Below are 25,083 nucleotides of genomic sequence, written 5' to 3' on the forward strand. Positions count from 1 at the left end.
AATTTTGTCACTGAAAACAATGTCATACTGGATTAACATTCACACTGTAATAAGCTTTCACAAATTTAAAATAAACACTTAAAAAATTTATGTAATTGGAAAAAAAATTTTTTTCACAATTTGACTATAATCAATAAAATGCTTATTAAGCATTCAAACTCACTGGAGTTGTACATCATCACAGGGACAAGGGAGTAATTAGCAACAAAACTAAATACATTTATATATGAGGTCATATATCAACTGTTCAAAGTAAAGCAGAGGACAAAAGAATAGGCATTAATGTGCTCCAGAAATAGAACTCCATTATAATGCTTGTGATTGGAGGAAAAATTACACACATCCACCCATTATTGGCTATTTTAGTGAAGCAAATGTATTTATATCATTAACATGACAGGCATAATATGTCTGTTTATTAGTACCAGGGCCTAGTGATTAACTGACTGACAGAAACCAGTTATGAAGCACATAATCCATTTATTGATTCATTTTCCACAAAATATAACTTTTCCTCCAAATTAACCATATAGATTGATTAATCACACACTCACACACATCTCCCACTACCACCTCAAACATGTCTAAAGTCAAATTTAGTCTTTTCCCCAAAACATCTATTACTCCTCTGACTTCAAGATTTCTGTCAATAGTTTACCTTAAGTCATTTAAAATTCACAACTTCTGGATCATCTTTGATTCTTCCCTCTTCCTTCCCTCTCATATCCATGTTGTCACCAATAACTGACAATTCTATTCCAAAACATCTCTTGTATCCATACCACTGCTCCATTTACAAGACCTTCATCACCACACACATGAACTTCTACCAAAGCCTCTGTTTCTCTTCCTTCCAACCTGTCCTTACCATTGCCAGACTAAATCTTCCATATATAAGGCAAATCATGTCACTCCAGTGCTCAAAAGTTTAGTAGCCTCCTATTATTTACCAAGTAAATTCACATTTCTTTGCCTGTCATTCAAAGCCCTACCTCATCTATCACCATCCTACCTTTTCATTCTTGTCATCAGTCAACAGGCATTTATTAAGCACTTACTATATGCCAGGTTCTGCGCTTGTCTCCTATTACTTACCTCTATAGAATCTGATTTAGCCAAACTGGACTTTATTGCCTCAAATTCTTTGCATGTGCAGTTCCCCATTGCTGGAATGTCCTCCCTTCAACCTGCTGGATTCCTATCCATTCTTTTTTTCCTTAGGCAAGCAGGGTTAAGTGACTTGTCCAGGGTCACAAAGCTAGTGAGTGTCAAGCGTCTGAGGCCACATTTGAACTCAGGTCCTCCTGACTCCTAGGCCCATGCTCTATCCACTGTGTCACCTAGCTGCCCCTCTACTCATTCTTTACAGCCCAACTCAGATTCAGATGTCTTCCCTGATTCCTTCCAATGGCAATCACCTTACAATTCGGACTTCATCTAGCACTTTGACCTTCTCCTCTCAATTGTACAGTACTTACAGAGTATCTATCCAGTAGGATTCTCACCATGGAAGATATAACCCTCTGGCCTGCACACCCTTCCTCTGATTGGTCAGTTCTTCTGGAATCTCCATTTTAAGGAAGGAGGCAGGCCAACCAAGTTTCCACCTTTACTCCTCTCCAGGCTCTACTCCAGACTCTCAGGACTTCTCTTTCCACTCAACCACAGCTCTCCATTTATATTGTCTTCTCCCATTAAAATGTAAGTTCCTTGAGGACAGCTACAAGGTTGTTGGGTTGGGTTTGGTTTTCTTTTTGGCTTTTATTTGTATTCCCTGAGCTTAGTAAGTGCTTAATAAATGCTGGTGGATTTGATAATATGTATATTAATTACCTTTGTTTATGTTTCCCTAAATTTAGCCTAACAAAGGCTGTACCACTAACTGAATTATCTGCCCCAGTGTGGAAGAAGGGCACAGCTGTATTTACAAGTGTTTTTTCTCCATAATGGCTAGATCGAAGAGAAGAGCGTTAAACACTGAATCAGAAAGGCTTGAGTTCAGATTCTCTCTCAAACACACTTACAACCTGTGTAACTCTGAGCAAGTCATTTAAGTCCATTCAGTCTCAGTTTCTCGCCTATAAAATGGAGATGATAATAGCATCAATTCCCTCAAGACCACTGTGAGGATCATGAGATGATATATGTAAATCATTCTGTAAACCCTAAAGCACTACATAGCTATTATTATTATTATTCACCAATTAAGTATGTAGCAGAGTGAAAAAGAATCTTGGAGTTGGTGATGCTCACTTGAAGATCACCCCTCAGTCTACTATTTAATACATTCTCATCATCTCTAGTTCTAGGGTAATCCAGGGGTTTATCTGGACATCTCACTAATTACCAAAATTGCAATGTTTTTCATTAATCAACTAGCTTGGAGCCTCCATCCGAACTTATTAACACAGTAATCAATAACAGCAGACAAATTATTTACAATATTTATCACTACAATTACTGACTTCTCAGTTACTTGAAAGTATCACGTCTCTTCAAGAATTACTCTCATCTTCTTTATAAATGATTGAAACCACTCTTTAAAGAAAGAAGTTCTCTTTGTCCTTTGTACTTTACTCAGTCTCTTCCCAAAGATGACAAGAAAAGTCTCTTCTACTCAAGCCACCATGCTTACGAGTCTCAGTTTCTGCTTCTCTCTCACCCCGCCCACCTCACTTCCCACAAAATATTCTTTATGTTTTTTTCATAAAATAGCAGGTAAGACAATTATAAGAAATTTCTCCTTACCCTTTCTGTTTTCTCTGTAGCTTTTCTCAAAAATCCCTCTAGATCAAAATTAAACTCAACTGACAATACAACTATAACTCTCTTACCATCTCCACAGGAGAAGCTTTTGAAACAGATTACAAGTGGCCCTTCTTACAACCTAGCTTCTTTTCACATGCTTATGAAAAGTAGCCAATTCCTTTCCCCTAGCTTGAACCTCCAACATTCTAAAATCCACCTCAACACTACAGAACAGAAATGTCATTATTAACAGAGGTTCCTTCATGCTGTCTAAAAAAAAAAGAAAAAAAAAGGAGTAAAAGGTTATAAATAGGATGAGGGACATTAAAAGGATCAAATACAAAGGAACTTTAACACAAAACAAGTAACTATGTTGCCCAGTTTCAGGCAACAAAATTTCCAGAATTTCACAATATACTTCTTAAAAGACACTAACATATTTTACAGAAATTGAAGCCTTGAAGCCAATGGATTTTCATGCTGAATCCCATCGTGTGTTGGATACGTGGCCACAGATGAAGAGTAGGACTCAACTCCGTCAGGCAGTATAGATACCCCTATAAACCTACATGAGATAAATTAAGCATTAGAAGTCATGAATCAGATGAGTCAAGAGGTTCCCTACTCTCTGTAACTAACCTTTGAACTGGATCCTAAAGCCTACTTATCCCTTTTCAATTTGTGAAAGACACTGTTTTCACATGCATACTTTTATTCCCTTTGACTCCTGCCTGTCCAGTTTCTCAGCTCAAAGTGCAGAAGAAGATATCCATTTTTGAACATGGCCAATGGGAAAATTTTTTCTTGAACATGTTTATTTATTACAAATATTGCTTTTTTCCTTTTGTATTTGGGGGAGGGGAAAAAAAAGAAGAAAATGAAAATCCTTGAAACATTTTTTAAAATAGACAAAAGAGAACCAAAGGAAGGTCAGAATACAGATACATCCTGCTTATGCAGGACACCATTGAAAGCAAAATGTAAAATTTATTATATATTTTAAAAAAACTAGGTTGTATATAATAAAGATTCTAGGGTTCACATATGAAAATATACATATATATGTATACACACACATACATATATATGCATGTGTGTGTGTGTGTGTATACACTGTCTGTTCACCCAAGATTATAAACATAAGGGCAGAAAAAGCCAGTGTCATTTCAGGGAAAATGCCAGCAAGTCAACAGACTTGTACTCTAATCCAACTCTGCTATTCATTAGCAGTGCAACCTTGGGCAAATCATTTAAAATTTTCTGGACCTGATTTTATTCATATGTATTAATGAAGGGATCAAAAGAGATGATCCCCAAGGTCCCTTTCAATAAATAACAAAAAATTAAGTTGAATACTTCTTTTGCATCTCCCCCAGTATCTAGTGTAGTAAATGATGTCTATTCAATAGCTACTGATTAATTTCCAGGAATATTAGAAATTTCTTAAGAGAGAGGTAAGAATGTGGGGGTAGGGGCAGATGAAAAAAAAAGAATAAAAGAATGAAGGAAAAATGTTACAAAGATTTCCACTATTGCAACGTACAATACGCCTTAGGCCTTAATCACCAGCTTAACCCCTTTCCTTGATAAAAATGTTTTCAATTTAGTCTATGGTGGAGAAAGAGGTGCTGAGGAAGTGGAAACTACTTCTTTCATGGGAAATGTTTTATTTTTTAATTTAAATTTTATTTTATATTCCAAATTCTTTCCTTCCCCCACCCATTGAGGCCAGAAAAACAAAATCTGCTACTAACATGTACAGCTAAGCAAAATAAATTCCCAAATCAGCTTTGTCCAAAAACAAAAAGTAAGGAAAAAATATGCTTCAATGTGTACTCTTGAGTTCACCAGCTTTCTATCTGGATGGGTATTTCATGCTTCATCATGAGTCCTTTGAACTATGGTCAATTGTTGACCAGAGTGGTTAGGTCTTTCAAAGATGTTTATCATTTTACAATACTGACGTTATATATAAATTTTTCTTCTGGTTCTTCTCATTTCACTTTGTATCAGTTCATACAAGTCATCTCAGGTTTTTCTGAAATCATTCCCTTCAGCCCCACTTCTTACAGCATAATAGTATTCTAGCACATACATACACTTCCACATATGTATACTATAATTCATTTAGCCTTTCCTGAGGCACTCTCAGTTTCTAATTCTTTGCCTCCACAAAAAGAGCTGCTATAAAGACTTTTGTACGTGTGGATTTTTTTCCTCTTTTTTCTATGTCTTTGGGGAACAGACCTAGTAGTGGTGTCACTGGCTCAAATGATATGCACAATTTCATAGCTTTTTAGGTATAGTTCCAAATTGTTTTCCACAATGGCTGAACCAATTCACAGCCCCACCAATAGTGCATTAAAATACCTGTTTTCCCAAAGCCCCTCCAGCATTTTTCATTTTCCTTTTTGTCAACTTTATCAACTGATGGGTGTGAGGTGGTATATCTCAGTTGTTTTCATTTGTGTTTCTCTAATTATTAGTGATTTTGAGCATTTTTTTATATGACTCTTAATAATTTGGGTTTCTTCCTCTGAAAACTGCCTATGCACATCCACTGACTATCAATTGGGGAATGATTCTTATTCTTATAAATTTTATTCAGTTCCCTATATGGCTTAGAAATGACACATTTACGATAGAAATTTACTGCAATTATTTTCCCCCAGTTTCCCATTTCTCTTTTAAATTTAACTGCACTGGTTTTGTTTGTGCAAATTTTTTAAAAAAAATTTTATTAAATTAAAATTTTCCTTTTTATCTCATTTGGTCACAAACTCTTCCCCTATCCAGAGGTCATATAGGTAACTTCCTTCCATGCTCCTCTGCTTACGATGTCACCCTTGATGTTTAGATCATATGCTAATTTGCAGCTTATCTTGGCACACGGTGCCACACTACTTTCCAGGTTTCCCAATAGTTTTTGTCAAGTAGTGAGTTCTTGCTCCAATAGTTGGGATCTATAATATTATATACCTAATCTGTTCTACTGATCAAACTCTCTATTTCTTAACCAGCCCAAAATTGTTTCGACAATTAGAGCTTTGTAGAATACTTTGATATCTGGTACTACGAAAACCCTCTCCCCACTTCCTTCACATTTTTTTTCATTAATTCCTTTGATATGTTTGACCTTCTGTTCCTCCAGATGAATTTTGTTGTCATTTTTTTTCTAGATCTATAACATAATCCTTTGGCGGTCTGATTGGTATGGTACTGAGTAAGTAAATTAATTTAGGTAGTACTATAAGTTTTATCACATTAGCACAGCCTACCCAGGAGCAATTAATATTTTTCTATTTAAATGTTTTTATTTGTATAAAATGTTTTATAATATATTCATATATCTAAAATGTCCAACTTTACAAATGAAATGCAATAATCAAACACTTAAAAGTTGGGTTTCATTAAAACCAGAACACTGGACAAAAGGTTTTAAGAAAAATTACTATGCCGAATAAAATCTCCATTGTCTAAATTACAAAAATCACAAAATTTCAGAGACCATCTAATTCAACTCAATTCAAACAAACAAAAAATAGGGCTTTCTATGTTCAGGGCACGACTATTGCCAGCACCAACAAAAAAAGAAAAATTGCAACAGTTGCTAACCCTAAGGATTTTATATTTTTCTAGAGAGATAACACTACTCACTCATACCTGAAAAGGAATTTCCCTTATAATATAGCCAAAAAGCAGCCCTAAGGTCTTTCCATGAAAGCCTCCAAGGAGGAGAAATTCACTACTTCCTTCCTCACATGACCAAGTCCTGTTTCTGGCAAGAAGTTTGTCCTTACACCAAAGCCTAAAGCTTCCTCTCTACAATTTCCCTATATTGCTCATACCCCACTAGGGCCAAGCAAAAAAAAAAAAAAAATTATATACATGTGTATATGTGTATGTATGTGTGCCTGTGTATGTGTATATATATATATATATATATAATGGGTATGTATGTATGTGTATACACATGTGTATGTATATATATTCTAATATATAAAATATGTGTATATATTCCAACAAAATGTGTGTATACATATGTTCTTTTATATATATATATATGTATATACACACACACACACACACACACATATATATATATATATATTTTAGGCAATTGGGGTTAAGTGACTTGCCCAGGGTCACACAGCTAGTAAGTGTCAAGTGTTTGGTCTGAGGCCGGATTTGAACTCAGGTCCTCCTAACCTCAGGGCCGGTGCTCTATCCACTGTGCCACCTAGCTGCCCCAATATTCTAATATATTGAATATATATATGCACGTATATATTCTAATTTATAAAATATATACATTTAAGTGATAACTAGTGTGTCTTCCCCAAGTCTTCTACAAATTAAACATCTCCATTTCCTTTACCCGATCTTAGATCTCAAGTTTCTTCATCATTCTCATAGTCCTCCTCTGTACACTCTCCAGCTTAGCAACATCTTTCCCAAAATGTGTCACTTAGAGCAATATTCCAGCCATGATCTGACCAAGGCAGAGTATGGTTAGACTATTATCTCCTTAGTATTGGACACTATATCTCTCTTAATGTAGCCTAAGGTCACATTAGCTTTTTTTGGCTGCCAACTCAGAATGCTGACCAGAACATTTTTTACAAGCATACTTTAGTATTTATATTACCTTTGGGAAACTTTCTAAAATCCTATTTCAAAAGTACAACCATTGCTGCCATTTTTAAATGGAGTAAATCTTAGTAGTTTCAAACATATCAAGATTTCCTAACACTGTTAAAGTGTAAGAAAGCCCTTAATCCATAGGCTTGGAGCCCTAACTCCAGGAGTGCTTTCCTTATCTCTTTAAATTTCATGGTATGATTCACAGCATGATGGATCAGCAACACTCAAGGGAAGGGAATGAGGCATGTGATTTCCCTAAAACATCAGGATGTTCCAGAGAAAACGTTTCAGAAAATTGATAGTCTCTGACCATTTGTTCTGCTCTTTCAATTTAATCTCAATAATTTACTGTAAAAATCTAATAATTCAGTCTGCACTAAATCAGAATAGTTTCTAGCTCAACAGGAGCAAAGCTGAAATTTACTTTTGTTTACTGTGCCTATTAATTAATGAAGGATACCAAAGATCTGAACAATTTTTTTATGGAGAACAAGCCAAACCAAATATATTTTACTTCTGCACTTCAAACAATCTATGATTTCTTCAGTGTTGCTACTCTCTCCTGCCACTAACAAAAACTGGAATCCTTCCACACCTTAGAGAATTCATGAGTTTGCATGTCCAAGACACTGATGATGTTTTGGTGATGTTCATCTGATGAGTATTCCCTGCGCCCACATTCTAAAAAAGTCTTTCCAGCATAAGCTCCAATGGAATGGCCTGAGAGAAACCAAGTTCACCTCCATACACATGAAGGTACCAGAATAAGATTTTATTAGAAATTTTATATGTGCAATTGACCATAAGTGAGTGAATAAGAAATTTAAGGAAAATGTGAAGCCAAATTGTGAAGACTGACCAAGTGCTCACTGAGTACCTAGTATATGCCATCCACTAAGTATCCTAGGTGTTTGAGAATTAGCATAGGCAATCTCTACCTTTTGCCATCCAGTGGCTGAATGATACACCCATTCTTTATTTGTCTCCACCTCTGCCTATTCACTAAGAGCTTTCCAAATAGAGAAAGAGAACAGGCATGCCTAGTCAGGATACTATTTTATGCCTATATTGCTGAAGCTCTTTTTTAAAAGTTTATTACTGGGTGATTTTGCACAGCTCAGCTTATATGTCAACAGAATGTCAAGAAGGTCCTATGGAAGTGAATGAGAGGTGAGAAGAACCTAACAGCACTTTCTGGTTCCTGGTAACATGGCTTCTATCTGACACTAAGCAGCTGTTATGGTAGCTTTAAACAAACTGTCATTGTAAGAAGAGTCAGCTTTTACTTTTTAAAATGCTTTACAGTGTGAGAAACAAACTTTTATTAAGCACCTACAAATTCTGAGAGCAGCTCTAGATCTCTGCTTGCCTACAGGGAAATCTGAGGGGGAAAAAAAGCCATAAGGTCAAACTCCCTGCAAAGTGAGAGAGAGAGAGAGAGAGAGTGTGTGTGTGTGTGTGTATGTTTATTTAGTCAATTAATGAAAATCTGCCTTCTCACCTTTCCACCCCAACCCTACCCACCCAACTGAGAACAAATGAAAAAACAAAACCCTGTCACAACCATGTATATAGTCAAACAAAACAAATGTCCCCCTGGCCATGCCCAAAAAAATATATCTCATTTTTCACTCTGAATCCTTCCTCTCTCTCTATTAGAAAGTAGGTAGTTTCATCATTAGTCTTCTAGAATTACAGTTGGTGATTTCATTCATTCTAGTTCTTTCAAATTTGTCTTTACCATATTGTTGTCACAGAACAAATTGTTCTCCTAGTTCTGTTTGCTTCACATTGCAACAGTTCAGTTTTCCCAGGTTTCTCTGAAACCATCACCTTCATCATTTCATACAGTACAATAAAAATCACATAACTATACCATAACTGTTCAATTATTCCCCAAATGACAGCCACCTCCTCAGATTCCTATTCTTTGCTGCCTCAAAAAAAAAATATTATTATATATTTTTAGAATTTGTTTTGCTTAGGACTAATCACCCCCTTAATTTACTCTCCCTTTAATTCCCCCTTTGCCCTCTGTTTCTCTACTTCCCTATTGGGTGAAATGTATTTTTATACAAAACTCTGTGTGTGTGTGTGTGTGTGTGTGTGTGTGTGTGTTTTCTCGTGTTCTTCCCTCCTATGACCAATTCTAATGGAAGCAAAGTTCAAGTGTCAGATATTCCCCTCAGCTCTGCCTTCCTAGTCTGTGTTGATTATATGTGATAATTTTTTCTAGCCTTCCTTTCCCTTCTTCCCCTCCCCCACCAGTGTATTCCTCTTGACTTCTCTTTCCATTCTTGTTTTATTATCAGTAAGAGAAAATAGAACCACTCCACAGGCCTCCCTCTATGACCCATAATGATGAGGTTCATCTCCCCATGCAGGAATGCAAACAGTGTGTCCTTGTTTAATCTCTTCTAATTATTAACTCACATTTATGTTTTTCTTAACTCCTGTGTTTGTACTTCAAAGTTTCTCCACAGCTCTGGTGTTTTCACCAGGCTTGCTTGGAAGTCCTCTACTTCATTTAAGATCCACTTTTCCTCTGTGTAACATTATACTCAGTTTTGCTGGGTGAGTTATTCTTGGCTGTAAACTCAGATCCTTTGCCTTCTGGAATATCATATTCCAAGCTCTCTGCTCCATTTTGGGGCCAGCTGCTAATTGTGTGATCCTAACTATGGCTCCCTGGTACTTGAATTCTTTCTCTCTGGCTGCTTGTAGTATCTTTTTTTTTTGTTTTGTTTTAACCTACAGGCTCTGAATTTTTACTATAATGTTCCTGGAAGTTCATTTGAGGGTTTCTTTCAGAAGGTTATTGGTGAGTTCCTTCTATTTTTACTTGCCCTTTGGGTCTAAGAAACCTGGGCAGTTTTCTTGTAAGATTTCCTGAAATATGTTATCCAGAATGTTGTTTCAGTCATGGTGTTCAGGTAGTGTGATGATCCTTAAATTTTTTCTTCCTGTTCTGTTCTCCAGGTCAGTTATTTTTGCTATAAAATATTTTACTTGTTCTTTTTTTTTTCCAGTCTTTCGACTCTGTTTTAATATTACTTGTTGTCTCACGATGTCCTTGGCCTCTATTTGATCTAACCTAATCTTCAGGGAGTTTTTGTTGCCTAGGAAAAGTTACTTCTTGTGCCAACTTTTACTCCCTTTCCAGTTCTTTCTTCTATAGTTCTCATTTCTTTTCCAGCTTTTTCCTTTGGTGTTCTCATTTCATTGACAAAAACATTTTTAACTTTTTTTTAACTCTTGTTTCATCTCTTCCAGGAATTCTAGCTGAATTTGTTCTCCAGTTATGTTCTCCTTTGAGGCTTTGCTTGTAGATGTTTTGAAGTAATTCTCCTCTGAATCTGTATCTCAAGTGTCCACGTCACTCTTTATGATGGGATAATTTTTTGTTTGCTCATTCTTTCAGTCTATTTCCTGACTTCAGACTTGATGTTAGGGCTAGGCTCTGCATACCTCTGGGGGGAAGTTCTGAGCTAGTCCTGCTTTCTTGGGCTATCAAGTTTTATGTTGTTCCAGGCTCTCCGGGACAGCTCAGGCCAGGGACCTGGAAGCTTTCAGTGTTCCCAAAGTAGTCTAATTCAAGGCAATGATCATTGTCCCTCTAGACTGAGATAAGCAAGTTCCTGACCTGAGTTTGGTTCCAAGCAACAGTAGACAGCTGCTAGACTCAGCACTATTAGCCAGATGGAAGCTCTATTGGTTCAGTAACAGAATTGCAAGCTCTGCTTTGGTCCAGCCAAGTTATCCAACTGTAGAGTTCAAACTGGGCTAGATACTGGAACTGAGACCCTACTTTGCTCCTGGTATCCAAGTCACCCTACTGCATCTTACTTCTGAACCTGCTCCTCTCTCAGTACACAGCCCAAGGACTGAATCAGGGTGGAGATTCAGTTTGTTACATTTTCTAGATCTGTCTGGAAGAATCAAGGGATAGGTGGGGAAGAAGCTCTACCTACTGCTCCCCACTATTCCACCGTCTTGGCTCTGCGTACCCACAAAGAATTTTAAAGAGTTATGAGTTATCTAAATGACACCTCACCTCCCCAACAAAAAAAGCTTTTCTAAACATTAAGGCTGCAAACACAATTTAGTTAATGTTTATTACTATTGAGCAGATCTGTTTGGTGTCAAAATTTATAATCCAAGTACATTTTTAGGCACTATATGTACACTATACAAGTTGTGGAGAACAATGTATCCCAAAAATACATGTATTTTATCAATTAATACATACTAACAGTATAATTAGTATCATATGGAGGTCAGTGAAATTTTTTTACATTAAAAAATGCACCTCCTTCACTTTTTAAAAATTCTTCGTTACAAGATATGACACTCTGGGAAGGGGAAAGAACATATTTGGGGAGGGGAAAAGAAAGTAATAATCATGTACAAGATGTCTACTATGTACCAGGCTCTGTGCTAAGAGTTTTATATATTATCTCACTTTATCTTCACAAAAACCCTGCAAGTTAGATGCTATCATTATCCCCATTTCACAGTTGAGGAAACTAAGGCCAACAGGTAAATGACTTGCCCAGGGTCACACAGCTAGTGAAATGAAAATGATAAAAACAAAAAATTGTAGTAAAGTTTTTAAAGTCCAGGGTAGAGGGCAGTCCCTATAGCTGAAAAGGCTGAGAACTATTATGCCAGGCAATATGTGCTATCTATTTATAGGAGGCCAGACAGGGTAAAGGATTATGGGGAAAGAACTTGATTTAAATACTGATCTGACCAAAAATACTGGAAGGCTATTTAATAATTTTATTTAATCCTTTCTCTTTCAGAGGCCCCCACCCCTAACCTACAGAATTAAAGCCTAACAGACAGAAGCTACAGGAAGGATGGTTTCTGCTGAATGTGAGGAAGAACTTCCTATACAATTAGAGCTGTCAAAAAACGAAAAGAGGTTGACTTAAAGGCTCCCCATCACTGACAGTCTTCAAGCAGAGGTTGAATGACCACTTGTCAGGACAGAAGAAATTCATGCTCCATTCAGGTAAGGAGTTTGTCCACTCACTAGAACTCATTCCAGCTCTGTAATTTTATAACTGTACTACGCTCGGAATCATGCATGATTTCCTAGACTAATGAAGGGCATCAACTAGTTTACTTATTCCAGAGAACATTTGAGAGAGGAAAGATGTTTGAATTTGGAGTTATTCTAGCAAGGTAGATTACCTTGCCCTATGAACAAAATAAAGAATTAAGAACCTAAGAGTCAAAACCTAAAAGCAAGACACATTTTAAAAAAGCCCAGATGTTAAGTATTACAAACTGATTGCAGAAATATAATGGAGGTTTTTATAAGCTTCTACCTCATTGCTCCTAATTCTGCCCTCTCAAACCCAAACCTAATTGCTCTTCAAATACTCTTAGACAGCTATCATGCACTATGTCTTCTCCTAAAATGCCCAGAACCCACAAGGATGATGTCCATTTATCTTGGCCAGGTGACAAATTCATCAGTGGCAGCTACATGCTCTCTGACTATCCACAATCTTATCTTGGGCATCAAATCCCTCTTAGCCATTTTTCTGTCCTTTTCATGACACTGAAAATAGAAGCAAAGAAAGAACTAAACAGGTCTGCATTCTCTCTGTCATCAGTTACCACTGTCCCATCTACCATGAGCAGTGAGGGGCCTTTACCACTTTTTTGATTCTTCTCTTTTCCTTCTAGGACCTTCTTTTTGTAGTCCTTATTCCTCCTAACTAGCCCCAGAAACGCTCAAACTTAGAATTAGCTAATGCTTATTCTTACAGTATCTTTTGTCAGACTTATTCACTTCCCTTCTGCTATCTCCCTAATGTTTCCATCTTTCAGCTTTTTTCGATATTGATTTCTTCCTCTTGATAGCAACTACTTCTTCCTGGGTCTTCAGAATTTCAAAGCTGAGAACTTCCCACCCCTCCTACACTGACTTTCTCAGTAGAATTTTAGTTCTCCCAAAGTTTAGGGTACCTGTTAAATTACTCCTGGCTCTCCTTCAAGATTCTTACCTTTTCTATCTGCCTCAGTGGTTCGATGTTGGTAAGAATCAGATCCAGAACTTCCCCCTGTTGGTTCCTCCACCTTTTGGAAGATAAATGTACTCTCTGTTCCACACGTCTTAAAATTTTTTTAAAAAATTTCTCCTTTTTCTAGAGGCATTGTCTAGTAGACAGAATACTTGTCTAAAAGCCAAAAGATTTGAATTCAAATCTCAACTCTGCCATTTACTAGCTGCGTAACCCCTGGCAACTAATCTATAAATAGGCAATCAATCATTACCAAACATTTATGCTGTGTGCCAGGCACTATGTTCAAGGTGCTGAGATACAAATAAGATAATCCCTACTCATAAGAAGTTTACATTCTGTTAAAGTAAGGGTACTCATTAAGTAGCTACATCTTTAAAATATATGCAGAATAAATACAAACTCCAGGGGAAAACCATCCTCCTGGAACCCTAGTTGTCAGGACTCTCTCCCTTCTTATCATTTGACACTTATCTATGTGACTACTCCTTTCTTCTTCCACATACCCGCTCAAGCATGTAAAGCTGGTTTTTCACGTTGTCTCTGTACACAGTAGGCACTTAGTACTTACTGAATAAATGAATTCCAGAAACAAAAAGTACAGAACACAGATGGGGAAAGGAAGCGTGAAATACTACCAGAGGTGAGCCTTGAACAACTGGAAAAATCCATGAAGACCAAGAGTGGGCCCTTTGAGACAAAGTCTCCAGCAACCTCTCGTAGGCAGAGATGACTGTGAAGAACTAAATTTGAGCCTCCAAAGAAAGCATCTGAAGCCGCAGAAGATCAATTCTCTGGCTCCCAAATGAATTTGACCCCACGCTTTCTTTTAGAAAGAAAAGGACTTTTATCCTCATTAGGAAAGTCACAGATCAGTTTATCTTTCTTCCCTCCAACTATTTCCTCCCAACACTCCCTAAACAGCCCTTATCTAAATTTCTACCATCAATCCTAACAATGATATGGCAAGCTCAGAAAGATCTCCCATATTGGTCTAAAAATAGCTTATCCCTAAATATAGGCAGGTCAGACTCAAAAAATGAGAGTTCTCAGAAAAGAAAAGAAGATATAGTATACATTGAAAAAAACCTCTATTATAGATAACAGAAATGAGATTGGGGAAAGGGGGAATATGACCTACAGCTCACTTATTCTCACTTATTCTACAGCACTTATTCCTTTAATTTAAAATAACAAAAGAATCCTTTCCAAAAATTAAACTTTGGATTATAGGATTTAGAGCTGGAAGACACATTAAGAGATCCTGTAGTCCATCAATTTTACAAAAACATCCCCCAGACAAGTAAAGTGATTTGCCCACGGTCACAGGCAGTAAAGTGTTTAACAGAGCCCAGATTAAAAGTCTCCAAAGAAAGGACTCTTTGGCTACTTTGAATCTTTTTTATAAACAGTCATCAATAATGGCATGCACTTATGGATGTATATGTACACAGACACACTCAGAAAAGGTGGGGGAAAGATTCTGAAAGCCTGTTTTATAGCTAAAACATGGAAGGTAAGGTACTTCAGTACTAGATCAGTACAATTTCTTACGATGATAGACTTATGGACAGAGCAAGTCTAACCTTCTTATTTTCCATGGGAGAAAACCAAGGCCCAGGGAAGGAAATACCTTGCCTAAGATCACATGGGCAGTAGTTAACTCAAGCAGGTCTGACTCCCGATACAGTAGTCTTGCCATTACATTACACTTCAGGTTCTCAGGTTCAGGTTACCTTTTTAAATCATCCATCACACATCCACCTAAACCCCATATTTAAGCATCCAATCTGAAATTCTACTAAATGATTTGGTGCAAGGGGAAAGCCAAAGGTGACATTTCTTCAAACAGGAAGCTTAAAGCAAAATTAATCCTCAGTTCCAGTAACTATCCAGGTGAAGTCAGATTCTGTTCTTGGAGAAAAAGCCCAAACTAATATAATTCAAAGGGCAGATCACAACACTGAAAATGCTCATTTACTAGGAAACTCCAAGAGAAAACCTTTAACATAAAGTCATTAATCTCTAACTGTAATTGGGAAAATGTACTTTTGTTTTTGTCCTTTAAGTACACAGAAAGACAACAGACTCCCACCTAGATGGGAAACTCCTAATAGAAGAGTTATATTGTTAGTATCACAACGCCTTTTAACCCTAGCTGAGAACCTCCTAGTTGTCTATTTTGCTCGTAATTATAAACTTACACTACCCATCAGAGTGGGTTCTCTTTTTCAATTATTAGAGTATCTTTAGCTCCAGCTTCTCACAAAGCCTTTTTCAAGCTGCCATTTAAAGTAAGGATACCATTACCTTTCTTTGGCACTAATCCTGGTTTCATCAATGGTTATCATTAGCATTGTTACAACAGGAAAGCAAAGTGTTAAATCTGAACCCTTTCTATCACTCACTGAAAGAAGACCTAAGAGAAAAACCAACCTATTCAAAACAAAAATTTTTGCAAATGTTAGAATTCTAGATCCTATATTTAGCACAGTAATAAATCTGCACTGAAAGTTTGGTGTAAGACATTAAAAAAAAATCTAGAAAGGAGTGACTTTTTAAAAGTTAAGATGACTTCTAATTAAAAACTTTGTAACTTCCACTAACCTGGTATTCCTAACACAGAAACTAAGAACTATGTTAACTCCATTTAAATTAGAACTTGATTCTTTCATAGAGTATTGCCATAAACAAGGCCTGTCAGAATGAAATAAGGCAGGCTCTAATTCCACATTTCTTTCTGAATGAAAGATAATTAAGAGTTCTACTAATTTGGCCTCAATAATGAAATTCTTAGAAACTCTTCTTATATGCCTCTCAGAATGGAATCATAAAAACACATTTTGAGAAGCAATCAATCCTTAAAAACAATAACAACTCTCTAACAGCATCTTCCAAACTGGTAGAACCCAGACATTCCAAAAAGGAATTTTAATGCTAGGAAGATTTTTCACTCCAAAATAGTCAATATGAAATCACATTAAGTATCATACTATTATAGTGTGGTGGGCAAAAAATATCAAACAGTCAAGTGGCTTGGATTAAAATCCCAACTGTGCCTCTTATTAGCTAATAAATAATCAATCAATAAACATTTATTAAGCATCCACTATGTGCCAGGCACTGTGCTAAGTGCTGAGGATACAAAAACAGTCAAAAGACAGTCCCTGCCCTCAATGAGCTTATACTCTAACAAGAGAGACAAACATATCTATATCTATCTATATATATATATATGTACATATATATATATATGTGCAAACAAATATATGCAAAGCAAGCTATATTCAGGACAAGTAGGAAATAATTAACAGAGAGAAGGCATTAGAATTAAGAGAGGTTGGGGAAGGCTTCCAATAAAAGACGGGATTTTAGCTGGGATTTTATTGAAGAAAGCCAGGAAGGTCAGTAGTCAAAGTGGAGGCCGGAGACGGTTCCAGTCATAGGGGACAATCAGAGAAAATGCCTAGAGCCAAGGGATGGAGTGTCTTGTTCATGGAACAGCCAGGAGGCCAGTGTCACTGGATCAAAGAGTATCTGTCAGGGAAGTAATGAGCATGAAGATGGAAAGATAAGAGGGGGCTGGGTTATGAAAGGCTTTGAAAGCAGAGTATCTTGCAAAGCAACAGGGAACCAACCACTGGAGTTTATTTAGGGGGTGGGGAGATGATGGACAGGACCCGACTTGTACTTTAGGAAAATCACTTTAGTGGCTGAATGGAGGATGGAATGGAGTGGGAAGAGACTTGAAGCAGACAGACCACTAGCAGGCTATTATAATCAATAATACTGGCATAAGATGACAAGGGCTTGAATTAGAGTGGTGGCAGTATCAGAAGAGAGAAGAGGGAGAGACAGATAAAGAGAAAGACAGAGACAGAAATACAGAGACAGAGTCCAGGATGACTCCGAGGTTGCAAGCCTGAGGGACTGGGAAGATAATGTTGCCTTTGACAAAAGTAAGAAAAATAAAAGGAAGGAGAAAGGTTTTAGGGGAAAAGATTATGAGTTCAGTTTTGAACATATTGAGTTTAACATTTGTCTTGGACATCCAGTTCAAGATGTCTGAAAGGAGTTGGAAATGCAACACTGAAGGTCAGCAGAGAGTTTAGAACATTATTAGCTAGGAAATAATGGATATCAATAATAATAGCTAACATTTATACAGAGCTTTAAGATCTGTACATTTCATGTACATTAAATTTCATTTGAGTTTCACCAAAACCCTAAGAGGTAGCTACAGGTACTATACTCATCCCCATCTTACAGATAAGGAAACTCATATCTGAAAGGACAATTCTGACAAACTGAAAACCCAAATCTCTCCTGATTCCAAATTCACTGTTCTTTTTACTGTGCCATACTGCCTCCTTAAATCACTTAACCTCTCTGAGCTTCACCCATAAAATGAGGAGGTTTGTACCAATTGTACCCCCACTATATCCCAGACTCCTCTTGACTAGCATTTATGGGCTCCAGCAATATATTAGAGGTTCCAAAGTGGTCAAACATGGTCAAACTGGCACCTCTAGCATTAAACATAAACTACTCTATTTGGGCTTTAAAGCCCTTCACAACCTAGTTCCAACCTACACTTCCAGCCTTAGTCATTTTTCCTGGCATTTTCTCTGTTCCTCACAAAAAGTCTCCCATCTCCAGCCTCTGTACCTTTGCACTGGCCACTTCCCATTTCCAGAATGCCTGTCCTCCTCACTATCACCTCAAAGAATCACACTAGTTTTCCGCAAGGCTCCCTTCTTCCTACATGAAAACTAACTCCCCAGCTGCTAGAGACTCCCCTTCCTTCTCTCAGAGTATCTTATAAGATAACTATATATGGTCCTCTTCTCTCCCCACTCCCAACCCCGTTCTACTAGACTGTGAGCCAATCAAGGGCAAGAACTTTCACTTTTGTTATTGCAACCTTAGCATCTAGCCCAGTGCTTGATGTGGGAGGCACTTAATAAGAGTTTGTTAATTAATGAAAATGCTGCTCTTCAGAATAAGAAAGCTTATTCATTGATACTGGAATGATTTTGTATTCCCAAGAAGGAAGAGGAATATAACATCATTCTTCCAGCCTGAGAAGAACTGATAACTTTTTAAGAAGATCATTTCCCTTGTTAAAGTAAATAGTTGTCACAAGAACTCTGTGCATTGTACCTATGGACACCAACAATTCATAAGGTTAAAAATTTCTTCACATAATTTAATGAACAAATTAAACAATTCCTTTTACTGTAGGATGGAAATAAGTGTGGCCTATTTCTGCTCAAATAACTTAGAAGTAGCAATAACATGGAAGTGTACTTTTCAGGCATTAAAAGTATACAAACTACCACTGGTAACAGCAAAATTTTGAGAAGAAAAAATCAAATCCTCAAATAATGAAGTAATTAAACTCTATGAGAGAAAATAAAACATGAAAAATCACAGCATAAACAAAATCTACGCTCTGGTGTACAGCCTGGGATTTTTGAGGTAGAAAGGACTTTAAAGATTATTTAGTTCAACTCCCTCCTTTTTCAGAAACTATAGTCCAAGAAGTTGGGTAAATTAGAAAGGTATCATAGTCTGGACCAGGAAATCAGGAGAAGCCTGAGCTAAAGGTCACGCAAATATCAAGTTGTATATCCAGGGTCTGAACCAAATTCAGTAGTCAATCTATTATACCTTTACAAAAGCTTAATAAAGGCCAAGACCTCTCAGCTTTTTAGTTTCTTAAGTCAGACCTGTAAAACTAAAAATAAGTTTTATTCAGTGATTATGAAGTTACATTATTATTTAAGAATCCATTATGTCACTTAAAAAAAAAAGAATCAATTTTTAATCATCATCGACCAACCTCTACAGAATTCAATACAACTCCAAAATGGAATTTTACATGTGTCTTATAAACTGCTAAGAGGTTAGAAGGTTGAAAGGATGGTTTGATTTTTTTTTTTCTAGATCTTATGACAGCCCTTATATGACAGAACTTATAGTTCTGGCAGTTTAAAAAAAATTCTTAAATATATAACTATATGGGGCAGAGCCATGATGGCAGAGAAAAGAAAGCAACTTTCACCAGAGTTCTCCCCAAAACATAATGCCATAAAACAATTCCTGGAGCAGCAGAACCCACAAAAGGACGGGGTGAAATAATTTTCCAGCCAAAGACAATTTAGAAGGTGTGCAGGTAAGGTCTGTTGCACCAGGATGAGAGAGGAGCACAGACCTCACCCGTGCAGCCCTGACACCGCCCCCACCCCCCCACCCCAAAAACCAGAACAGGCCTTGGGGCAACTGAATCACTAGCAGCAGTGGTGGTTTCTAGACCTCTCAGCCTGTAGGTACCAAAGACACCTGAGCGGAGCACAGTCCAGTATAGGCCCTCACCAGCACAGACTCAGCCCCAGGAAACCAGAAGCAGGCCTTGGGAGTGACTGAATCATCAGCTGCAGTAGATGCTTCTGGAGCTCTCAGTCCACAGACAGGGGGTTGAACAACTGGTCAGAAGATTACAGGAGTCTGTGGGTTTGCCCACACTCAGATCTGGGTGCCAGTCCTGGGGGGCAGTCCCAGGGCGAGGAAGAGCACTAGCACACCAGAGTTTGTGGCCACAGTGGAGAGTACACCCTCCTCACAGTTCCAGGAAAGCAAAGAGTGCTTGTGACCGCTCACAGACCAGAGCACAGGCCAGGAGAGGAGTAAACACTTCTCCTTAAATCGTATCACTTTGGAAGAAGTGAAAACTTAAAGGTCCCTAAAAGTATATCTGAAAACAGCTGCACAAAAATCCCTGAAGCTTGGGACAGTTCACTCTCCACCCTGGAATCCGAGCCCCACTTTAGCAAAGAGTTAAAAGTCAAGAAACAGACTGGAAAAATGAGCAAACAGAAAAAAATTCTGACCATATAAAGTTACTATAGTGACAAGGAAGATCAAAACATACAACCAGAAGAAGACAACAAAGTTAAAGCTCTTACATCCAAAGCCTCAAAGAAAAATATGAATTGGTCTCAGGCCATGGAACAGCTCAAAAAGGATTTTGAAAATCAAGTAAGAGAGTAGAGGAAAAATCGGGAAGAGACACGAGTGATGCAAGAAAATCATGAAAAAAGTCAATAGCATGGTAAAGAAGACACAAAAAAAATACTGAAGAAAATAACACCTTAAAAAACAGACTAGGCCAAACGGTAAAAGTAGTACAAAAAGCCAATGAAGAGAAGAATGCCTTGAAAAGCAGAATTGGCCAAATGGAAAAAGAGGCACAAAAGTTCACTGAAGAAAAAACTTCTTAAAAAGCAGAATTCGTCAAATGGAAAAGGTACTACCTCATACCTACAAGATTGGCTAACAGGACAGAAAAGGAAAATTACAAATGTTGGAGGGGGATGTGGGAAAAATGAAATATTAATGCACTATTGGTGGAGTTATGAACTGATTCAACCATTTCATAAAGCAATTTGGAACTATGTCCAAATGGCTATAAAACTATTCATATCCTTTGACCTAACAATACTACTACTACTACTAGGTCTGTATTCAAAAAACAAAACAAAACAAGGCAGCTAGGTGGTGCAGTGGATAGAGCACCGGCACTGAAGTCAGGAGGACCTGAGTTCAAATCCGGCCTCAGACCAAACACTTGACATGTTCTAGCTGTGTGACCTTGGGCAAGTCACTTAACCCCAATTGCCTCACCAAAAAAAAAAAAAAAAGGACTTATATATTTACAGCAGGTCTTTTCTGATTGTAAAGAATTGGAAATTGAAGGGATGCCCATCAATTGGAGAATGGCTGAACAATTTTAATATGTGATTGTAATGGAGTATTATTATGCTACAAGAAATGATAAGCAGGATGCTCTCAGAAAAACCTTGAAAGACTTACATGAGCTGATGCAAAATTAAATGTGTTGTGTACAAAGTAACAGCAATATTGTAAGATGATAAGCTGTGAATGACTTAGCTACTCTCAGCAATACCCAAGACAAACTGTGGAGGACTTATGACAAAAAATGCTATCCATCCCCACAGAAAGAACTGATGGTGTCTGAACACAGATTGAAGCATACTTTTTTTTTTCCTTTCTTTGTTTTTCTTGGGGGTTTTTTTGGGAGGAGGGGGTCTATGTTTTCTTTCACAACATGACTATTATGGAAAGGTTTTGCATGACTACACATGCTTGCGCCTTCTTAATGAGGGGGGTGAGGAGGGAGGAAGGGAGAGAATTTGGAACTCAAAGTTTTAAAAACAAATGTCAAAAACTGTTTTTACATGTACTTGGGGAAAATAAAACACTAAACATATATGTAAACTAGAATAATAGACAGAACCTCAACTATTTTTACCATTCTGATTTTAAGCACACTGAAATTTATGCATCGGACTACCACACATTATCCAACCCAAACATTCAAGGGAAAAACATTTACTTATAAGAGTTCCAGACCACTGGTGTTTCAATTACATACATACATACAGACACACATACACACATCATTCAAATGATATAATTTACACAATTAACTTATTATTTAATGAATTTATTTTGTCAGAGTTTACCTTTGATTTTACTATATTAGTCCAAATTTATTATAGGTATTCCTCTAATTTAAAAGAGCTATTAGCACAATTTATCAAGTTAAGTCAGTTTACTTAAAAAACCCTTTGAAGCAGTATGTATTACTATTACCATTACCATTATTGGTAAGGAAACTAAGGATCAGAAGTGAAGTGACATATTCACAAACACCAAGAAGCCAGGATTCAAAACCAGGTCTTCTGACTAAATCTAGTCCTCTTAACATATAACCATACCTTCCCAAGAAGTGAACCTTAACTCATATTTACAATGAAAATAATATGTAAATTGAAATTAACAATGATCTGCTATGTGCTGAGAAGCATAACATAATAGAAACAGTAGACTAGGACCCAAAAAACTTTATAACTGATAACTAATCAAGTCTATAATCTATCTATATATAACCCTGGACAATCATTTCACTTTTGAGATTTTTTTTTACTCATTCCTCAATCCTTTGCAATCTGACTTTCAACCTTACCACTGAATTTAAATTGCCTTTCTCTGAAGTCATGATCTCTTAATTACCGAATCTTTTCTCAGTCCTAATCATTCTTGACCTATCTGCTACATTTGACACTGTTAGTTGACTCCCCTCTCTCCTCCAAAAAGCTGCTAGGTATCAATGGATAGAAGGCAGGAATTGCAGTAAGGAAGACCTGAGTTCAAATCCACCTCAGGCACCTACTAGCTGTGTGACCCTGGGCAAGTCACTTTAAGCTGTTTGCCTTGGTTTCTTCATCTGTAAAATGTGATAATAGCACCGATCTCACAGGGTTACAGGAATGATCAAATGAGATAACATGCATAATTTTAAAGTGCCGTAGAGATGCTATCTATTATTAATATTCCTTTCTGGGTTTTCAGGACACTATTCTCTCCTAGTTCTCCTCCTACCTGTCTGACCACTTCTCAGTCCCCTCTGCGGGCTCATCAGCCACATCATGGCCCCTAACTAGGAATATTCCTCAAGGTTGTATTCTGAACCTTCTTTCCTTCTTCCTTTTTATTCTCTGCCTTGGTGACCTTATCAGCTCCCTTTGTTTTAACTGTAACTTCTATACAGATGACTCCCAGGTTTATATACCCAGCCCCAATTCTCCCTTTGAACTTCAACCCCCAATCACCAATTGGCTATATTAAGAAACTGGATGTTCTGGAGACATCTTAAACATGTCTAGGAACAGAAGTCATTATCTGGCTCCTCTAAAGTCTGTTCTCTCTTTCAGACTTCACTATTTCTGCAGAAGGCATATTTCCAGTGTTTCAGGTTCACAACTCAGATTATCCTAGCATTTCCCAACATCTCTCACATATCACATCCCTTCCCTCCATCCTCACACAGATTACAACCTTAGCTCAGGTCCTTAACATCTTGCCTAGATTACTGCAATAAGCATTTGTAGCTGATATTCTTGCTTCAAGACTTCCCGCTCTATTCCATTCTATACACACTGTAGCCAAAGGACTTTTCCTTAAGTGAAAATCTGACCGTGTGACTCCCCTAACTCAGTGAACTCCAATGGCTCCCAACTGCTTCCTAGGGTAACCCATAAACTCCTCCGTTCAGCTTTTAATGTCCTTCAAACCCAGTCTCCACCTATCTTTCCAACTTCCAAGGGTCAGCACTCTTCCTTCCACCACTCACTCTCCGACCAGGCTATACAGTCCTCCTTACAGTTCCTCAAATACTATACTCCATCACTCATCACCCTGGCCTTCCTCCAAGCTGGAATGCACTCCCTCCTTAACTCCAACTCATGGCATCCCCCCACTTTCTTTAACAAGCACCTAAAGCAGAGTTCTTCCAGCCCATACCTGGTTTGTCATTGGGAGCTAATGTCATGGATGTGAAGAACTTTGGCATGGTTACTTCCAAAAGAACTGTCTTATGTGTTAACATGAGAAAAATTAAGGACAATGCTGAATATTGGTACAGTTTATTATTGAAATGGGAGACTCTCAACAATGTGGGGTTTTCTATAGCAAACAAAATTGGTGTTTCTTATTTAGCTATTTTTCAGTCATGTCCAACTCTCTGTGACCCCATTTGGGGTTTTCTTGGCAAAGATATTGGAGTGGTTTGCCATTTCCTTCTCCAGCTCATTTTACAGACGAGGAAACTGAGGCAAACACAGTGAAGTGACTTGTCCAGGGTCACACTGCTAGTAAGTATCTGAGGCCTGATTTGAACTCAGGAAGAGAGGAATCAAAAGGAAACACCAAAATAAGTACAATGACTGAAGACAAAAAGGAACTAGAATGCAAGAGCATTGCTTCTGGCTTTCATTCTCAAAAGGTACACCCAAAATATGAGGAGCTTGAGATGTTGTTCAATGAACTTCATGACATTTTGGAAAACTTGACTAAGTTTCCCTTAAACTTTCAGAAACGTACAACTCAAACATATCATGGTTGAAGACCTCGACCATGCCACAAACGAGGATCTCATATTAAGCTACAAATCTATGGGGTTGTACCAGCACTATATTGAGAACAGGCTTGGCATGGAAAGTAGGCTACTTGAAACTAGACATCAAGAAATATAATTATTCCAAAACTATTTCATTTTTAAGCCCAAATTCCCAATACCAGAATAAACCTTTCTCTAAATACTTTAGCTCTTCTAATATATGTCTATTGTTGCCTCAAACATTTTCCTCCAAGGTCACAAGCTCTATGAATTGCTTCAATTCTACCTTATCAATCTCTTAATACCACTCTAGTATTAACTTTTAAAGTTCATGCTAGTCATCCATTCAGTACCTTCTGTTAAACTATGACTCTCCTTATTTGACAAAAACTGTATGGAAAACTGGTCATGTGTGTGGAAGAAAATGTTTAGACCAGCACTTACGCATTTCCATAAGAAGTTCCAATTGGATATTCAACCTAAATATAAAAATAACATTTTTTTAAAAATGACACCCACACAGTGGGGTGAGATCAAGAGAATGGAAGGAGGTACCTTTCAATTATAGCTAGAAGAATTCTAAACTAAAGAATTGAGGTGTTCATACAAAATAAAATACACCAATTGAATTACTTAAATTAAAAAGCATTTGCACATATGGACAGCTAG

General features: G+C 37.3%; 1 protein-coding gene and 1 pseudogene across 1 annotated transcript in view; one reads left to right on the forward strand and one right to left on the reverse strand.

The window, feature by feature from the left end:
* Positions 1-3,203, reverse strand: part of RRAS2 (RAS related 2) — a 51,915-nt gene extending 48,712 nt beyond the window's left edge. The window contains exon 1 of the mRNA XM_027852636.1: positions 3,185-3,203. The gene's annotated coding sequence lies outside the window, so the exon portion shown is untranslated. The remainder of the gene's footprint in view (positions 1-3,184) is intronic.
* Positions 3,204-23,845: 20,642 nt separating this feature from the next.
* Positions 23,846-24,550, forward strand: LOC114036197 (annotated as a pseudogene).
* The last annotated feature ends 533 nt before the right edge of the window (positions 24,551-25,083 follow it).

This window comes from Vombatus ursinus, unplaced genomic scaffold (assembly GCF_900497805.2).
Source record: "Vombatus ursinus unplaced genomic scaffold, bare-nosed wombat genome assembly UNPS02009770.1, whole genome shotgun sequence".
NCBI classification, from domain to species: domain Eukaryota; kingdom Metazoa; phylum Chordata; class Mammalia; order Diprotodontia; family Vombatidae; genus Vombatus; species Vombatus ursinus.